Source organism: Sorex araneus, chromosome 2 (genome assembly GCF_027595985.1).
Source record: "Sorex araneus isolate mSorAra2 chromosome 2, mSorAra2.pri, whole genome shotgun sequence".
Lineage (NCBI taxonomy): Eukaryota > Metazoa > Chordata > Mammalia > Eulipotyphla > Soricidae > Sorex > Sorex araneus.
Window position 1 is genome coordinate 227,936,678 of NC_073303.1, and position 7,307 is coordinate 227,943,984.

Consider the following 7,307-nt stretch of genomic DNA (forward strand, 5'->3'; position numbering starts at 1 on the left):
GAGGCAGAGGGCCAGAAAGACAAACCTGCCTGACCACCTGTCCCTGCATTTTCTGTGACACTTATCGATTGACAAGAAATGCAAAAGGGCCTTTTAAAAGGCCTACACAAAACTCTGACTTTTAACTTAGTCCTCTACTAAGTCCCTCCTTATGTGGGAAGTTTTCTTTTCCTTTCTCTTCTACTTTCCAATAAACTTTTCTACTTTCCAACTCTGAGTCCGAGCATCTTTGTTACTCAGTCTTTTCATTCTTGAAAATACTGAAGAACTTGGGAATTGTGACAGACAGACAGACACCCACTGCCGCCAGCATCACTTGCATCACAAATGAGCAGAGAGGAAAGGTGCCAAGACAGACAGAGGAGAGGGTCCTGAGCAATGCCAGGTGTGACCCAGAAACAAAAAAGAAAAAAAAATGCCAGTGGTGCCAGCAAATCCTAGAAATTAGGGGGAGGTAAAGAAGGGTCTCCGTCAGGGTCCTCAGATGAGGCCAACACTGTTCATTCTGACCTCAGACTCCAGCTTCCAGAATTGAGAGAAAATAGCATCTAGTGTGAAGCCCCAGCCGTTGGTATTTGTTACAGCACCCGGGGCTGCAGCTGTGGGCATTGGCAGGGACAGGGGAGCCTTTGGGAGTGGGGGCTCTGAGAGTCCGGGGAGCTGAGAGGATGAGCTGTGTGCAACTGAGAGTCTCTAAGATGCGAGATAGCGTTAGAATGATAATGAGGCAGAAGGAAGTCCAATCGGTCATTTTTGTTCAATAAGTCATAGAGCCCAGAGACAGGAAACTCAAAGCTGAGGGATCTGGGGAAGAATGGTCTGAAAATAGGAGAAGGGAAAGGAGAACGCCCACACACCTGCCCTAGGACCGGTAGGCTGCAGGCGAGCAGGGCCCGGGCAGGAGAGCAACGGGAACCCTGGAGAGACTGTGGATATGGGGAGTTTGTGGATGTAGAGCTAGGAGGCCTAGAGAGAGCAGTAGACAGGCTTTGGGGACAGGAGCAACTGGGGGAAGGCCAGGGACAATGGCAGGGAGTCACCACGTGTTAGTAGAAGTGTCTACAAAACGCGGAGGCCGAGTTCATGCACTCAAACAGAGCAGTCTCCTCACCCGACCCTCCGCACCTCCTGCGTGCCTTCCAGAAGGCATCCCACAGAGATGTACAATGCTCATTGCTGAGGCAGCAGAGGGGCAGGCCAAGAAGTCCAGTGTCCAGGGGGAGACCGGAGTGAAGTGGAGGCTAAAGAGCAGGAACGCCCCGTGTTATGGTCTGCAGGGAAAGTGGGATTTGTCTTTTCTTGCAAGGGGAAGAGGTCTGGCTCTGGGATAGGAGAACGAAGATTGCAGTGTTGGTGCAGGGATGGACTTTGCTGGAAGGAGGCACTGAGGTGTCTGGCCTGCCATTGGCTGCTCTTGCTCATAATAGTAACAACATTACCAATCACATTGCTGATAATAGTAACAACATAACCAATCATACTAAGCACAAAGGCCCGCCCCTCATTCACAGCTTCCCAACACTTGTAGGTGAGCTTCTACAGCAACATGGTATTCCCCCACCACAATCTTCTTAGTTAGCTACTATTGTTAGCTCTCCATTTTGTTTCATTGTATTTCTGTTTGAAGGTGCTCATGGCTTACTCCAAGGTTCTGCATTCAGGTGCTCAGGGGACTTGATAGGGTGCCAGTGACAAACTGGGGTTGCCCATCATCCCCATTTTTGTATGAAGATGAGGTTCAGGGCACTTGAGTAACTTGCCAGTCAAAGCATGCTGTGGAAGGGCTGAGATTCAAGACAGGAGGCTGGGCTCCAGAACCTGCATTCAAAATCAAAGCAAAGGGGCAGTTATTAGGGTCCTGAAAGGGTCTGGGTACAAGGGAACTGGAAGGGTCAGGATTGGCTCTCAGCACCATCAGTGTAGACAGAGAGAGTGTCTCGGCACCATCAGTATAGACAGAGTGATCGAACTGAGTGGAAGGATATATATATACACACACATATACATATACATATACATATACATATACATATACATATGAAAACTTCACACCCGCTGCAGCTGGCTGGAATGACACAGAGGGACACATAGTCACCAGAGGGATTGGATGGTGCAACTCCCAAACCTGTGGTGTATCCCAAAGAGTCAGGGACAGGGTGTGTAGGCAGAGGACAACTGGAGGCAGCACCCCACACGCAGTGGAAGATTCCCTCGGGAGCCGCGCTGGCAGGGTGTCTGGGCAGTGCCTGGGTGTAGAAACCACCAGGAAATCAGATTTCTGCCCTTGACTTGTGAGACTCGCACTCAGGCGGGAGCCCTTCAAGGGATTATTTAAAAAACACAAAATTTACTTTGCCTCTTTTTTGATTTTTTTACATAAAACAATAAACAAATAAAAGGCACAATTAGAAAATATACCGCCATCAGGTAGTGCAGTGGCGGTCACGCTCTCGGGAGACTTTTGCGGGCCTGAAGGGCCACCATGTGGCTAGAAGAGGAAATACAGGCTGCTCGATGCCATTTGTGACCCACGTGGCAAATCCTGACTGTCCCTAGGATTTGTGTCAGCCCAAGGACAGAGGGCATAAATATGTAGACTTGAATGGACATAAATGCCTCCTTGCCTACATATTTCTTCCTCTGTAGAACCTCTGTCAATCCGTTCCCCCAGCTTGCTGCATGCTAGCGTTTTCCTAAAGCCAGTAGCACGGTGGTTTTTCGGTGGACGGTGGCTACTTTGGTGGCAGAACAGTGGCTGTGAGCCAAGTTTGCCTCCCCACACCTGTCAATATTTCAGCAAACCTTTTTATTTTATTTATTTATTTATTTATTTTGCTTTTTTGCTTTTTGGGTCACACCCGGCGATGCACAGGGGTTACTCCTGGCTCATGCACTCAGGAATTACTCCTGGCGGTGCTCAGGAGACCATATGGGATGCTGGGAATCGAGCCCGGCAATGCTTAGGGGTTACTCCTGGCTCTGCACTCCTGGGAGTGCTCAGGAGACCATATGGAATGTCAGGAATCAAACCCTCGTCGGCCATGTACAAGGCAAATGCCCTACCTGCTGTACTAGGGCTCTGGCCCCTGCAGCAGACCTTTTTTTAAAGACAGTATTTGAAGAACATGATCACAATATTACTGGCATTGTGCAGTAGCTGTGTGATTTGTTTATATTGGATTTGAGCAGTACTTAGGAGCTATGAAAAGGTCACTCCTGGCAATGCTGGAGAACCTGCAGTGTCGGGGACTGACCCCAGGCCTCTCACATGCAAGGCTTGTGCTCCAGTCCTTTGACTTAGCCTCTTGCCTTTAAAGATTTTTTGAAGGGTCCACACCCAGTGGTGCTCAGGGCTTATTCCTGGCTCTGTGCTCAGGGATCACTCCTGGACAGCTCAGAGAACAATATAGGGACCAAACCCAAGCCAGTAACATCCAATACAAGCACCCTACTTGCTGTACTATCTCTCCAGCCCTCCTCGTGAAATTTCTTTAAACCATCTAGTGTCTAGTTCAGAGGTTTCCAAGCTCCTATTAAGGAAAAACAAACCAAACCAAAACTCAGTAGTTCCTAGAAATCTACCTTCTTTAAATGAACAAGCAGAAAGCACCCTCCGATTGCTGCTGAGACTACGAACCCCTCCAGACCATTCCAACAACTGCCAGGGGCAGAATCACTCATCACATCACCCTGGGACCTAGTGATTAAAAACAAACCATTCTCGTCACTCACTTCTGTGGCTTAGGAGATCCAGGTCGGCCACTTTAGGTTGGCGTCCAAGAGCTGAATCTCCTGACAGACCTGGGTGGGCCTGCTAGGGGCTCAGGACCACTCTGGAGGGTCCTCCACATAGTCACCTGAGTGGACTCAGGTCACGTGCCTAGTGTCCCCCAAAGCCAAAGAGGTGTCCCTAGTCCTTCATGATCTAGCTTTACTGAGCACGCTTTTCTGTGGGGTTCTCCAGTGAAACCTGGCTGTAGGCTTCAGTGTCACAGGTACTAGGAAGTCAGTGTCCTTGGGCACCACCCAGGAAAGAGGTTACCTGCCACATGTACTTGGTAGTGGAGGTGCTTGCAGGACCGTGTAGTGCCAGGGACCGAACCCGGGCACCCGCAGGCAGAGTCTGCATGCAGAAGCTTTCTCCAGACCATTTTCTTTTCCTGCAGGAAATACTGGCAGTGTTTACTTCCATCAGGAGACAAGTGGGTTATCTTTAATATGGTAGTGGCTGTTGTTACTATTTCATTATTGTTTTTATTTCATCTGAAATGTGCAAATTAACAATATGATTTCCTCATTTATCAGTTAAATACTTCTATAAACTCTCCCTTTTTTTAGGCTTTGTTCTGGGATCACACATGCTGATGTCCAGGGCTCCTTCTTGCATCGTTTTGGAAACACTTCTAGGGGTGCTCAGGACACCCCATGTTCCCAGAGATAAAATCCAAGACTTTTACATGCAAAAGCATTTGCTCTTGCACTCTGAGCCATCTCCCTCACCCTAAGTCTTTACTTTTCTTTTTGATTATCTGGAACTACAGTTAAAAACAGTAACAATAAGTCTCTCAATGAGAGATGTTACTGGTGCCCGCTCGAACAAATCGATGAGCAACGGGATGACAGTGACAGTTACTCCAGAAGAGTGAGTGACTGTCTCTTTCCAAATAGAATGAGTCTCTGGAAGTGGCCATTTCCAGCATCCTCCAAAAGTGACCAGGAGGTGAGCGATGTGGCTCAGTGGTAGAGCACATGCCTCGCAAGTGAGGCCCTCGTTCGATTCCTGACACCACTAAAATATTTAACTGAAGAAAGTGGGGATGGAAAGATAATATGGGTGTTTAAGCATTTGCCTTCCCTGCAGCTGACCCTGGTTCAATTCTGCTCTTCATATGGTCCCTGGAGGGCTTGGGGCGGCAGTACAGTGGGTGGGGCATTTGCCTTGAATGCAGCCAATTCAAGTTTGATCCCTGGCATCCCATATAGTCCCCTGAGCACTGCCAGAAATAATTCCTGAACCGAGAGCCAGGAGTAACCTTGGAGCATCGCCAGGTGTGGCCCCCAAACAAACACAAATTTCTCTTTATTACAACTTATAATTCTTACCAAAGCTCAAGTGACCCCATCTTTGGCCAGTAGGAGGGTGAGTCTCTGAATCCTTGCCAGTGAAACTACTCATCTTTGGTAGCTTCTTTGCTACCACGTGATAATGCCCCAAGTCCATCTTGTGCCTCTCTAAATACCGTCTCTCCAAGCAGCTCTGCTCCTTTCAGCCGGAAATGAGACCGAACATAAGCAGAGTGTAACTGCCTCTCAGCTGCCACCTTCCCCGGTCTGGTCTCCAACCACCTGAGAAGTGAAAGCACAAGCCTGACCCCCCACTTGCTCTGAGCTTCTAGGCTCTCACCCTGATACCAAATCAGCGCCTTCGTCTGGAACACCAGGTTCTCAGTGGTTATTTACCTAAACCTGTCCTTCCATTTCTCACTAGTTTCCTTTCTACAACCCACAAAAACCTAGATTTTTTTTTTTCTTTTGGGCCACACTGGGTGCTGCTTAGGGCAACACCAGAGGTGCTCAAGGGCTGTTTCTGGCTCTACGCTCAGCACAAAGACTGGGCAGTACTCGAGACCATACGCGGTGCTGGGGATTGGAGTCTGTTGCATGAAAGGCAAGTGCCTGACCCTGTGTGCGATCACTACAGTCCTCATGTCTGTATCTTGATTTGCAGGGGGTGGGGAGCACTTCAGTGGTGCTCAGGAGGCCTGTATGTGGGGGGTGCCCACTGGCGATCCTTGGCTAACCAGACTGTTTAAAGGGCCTGAGGATGCAATGCTACTTAAGTCCTTCGGTGCCAGGGACACCTGGGCTACCCTGGCAATGCTGGGGGCACCTAGTCACACCTGATGATGCTCAGGAGACATGGTGCTAGGGATTAAAACCAGGTCAGGACATGCTGGACGTGTACCCTAACCCTGTGCCATCTCCTGGCCCTCATCAGTGGGCTCTTAGGGCAAGGCTGAAGTTCATTTTTATAAGTTACCACGTCTGAAGGTAGAAGTCTTGGTCCTTTCCTTCTGGGGTGAAAATGAAGGCCAGACTCTAGTCCCACCAGCCTAAGTCGACCCCCAGCAGGTAACAAGCGTCAGAGTGCACCTTGCTTCTTTCACAAAGATCCACTGCTTCCTGTGCTGGCACCGCCTTGTTATGAATCATGCGCGGTAAACACATCACTTTCTTACTCTACTGGAAAAATTAAACCAAACCTCAAAAGACTTCACACTTTGTAGCCCTCCACCCCAAACAGAAGCCCACACAGGCTACTAGGAGCTTTTTCCTTTTGTTTTGGAACCACAAGTTCCAAAGCACCTGTGGTGCTCGGAACTTGAACTCGTGTCTCTGCATTCAGGGATCACAGTGCTCAAAGGACCACGGTGTGAGGAGGAAGGGGGATAGACAGGGATGGATCCAGGTGGGCTGGCTGTGTGTTAAGAGTCTTAGCTCTTGTATTACTATCTTTGCTCTGTCCTCACACCCCAGACTAGTAAGAACTATGTTCGTTTTCTACATTAGGGAAAGTGACTACTCTTAGCATAGGCTGGGCATATAGGAGTCCAAAGTTTAGCTGGGAGTAACCTAGACAAACTGTCTTACCAAGTCAAATCCCAACAGGAAACTGGATGTACTGAATCAGAGGGAAAACATCAAAGTGAAACCAACTATTTGAAATGCAAACTTTGGTTTTGTAATCACATACAACCTTTAAGGGCAAGAATTTTTATGAGGCCAGAGGACATACAAAGGTCAAAGAGTTCACTTTGCCTCCTGTGGACCCTGGTTCGAATTCCCAGAACCATGGAGCCCCTAAGTTATTCCTGAGTAGAATTAAGAATATGAACATTAATGGTGGTGCTCCTGACCAGAAACACCGAGTACTCGTACCTACAACTGAGACAGTCAAGAGCTGGTGACCAAAAGGACTTACAATGTACACCAGGTAGATTAGCCGTGCATGCAGCTGACCTGGGTTCGATCCGTAACACCCCACACTAGTCCCAAGTCCACCATAAGTGATCCCTGAGCCCAGAGCCAGGTGTGACCCAAAACCAACAAACAAAAAAAAATTTACGGGTTTAATCCCCAGCACCACCTGTGGTTCTGAGTGCCAGCAGTAGTTAAGCCCTGAGCACAGCTGCCACTCAATCTTCCCTCTCCCAATTTTACTCAAGATTTGCTGCATCTGGAACCAACTTCGCAGGATACCACCAACTGAAATAAGGGCCAGCAAAAAAGATTCCCAACATCTTGTC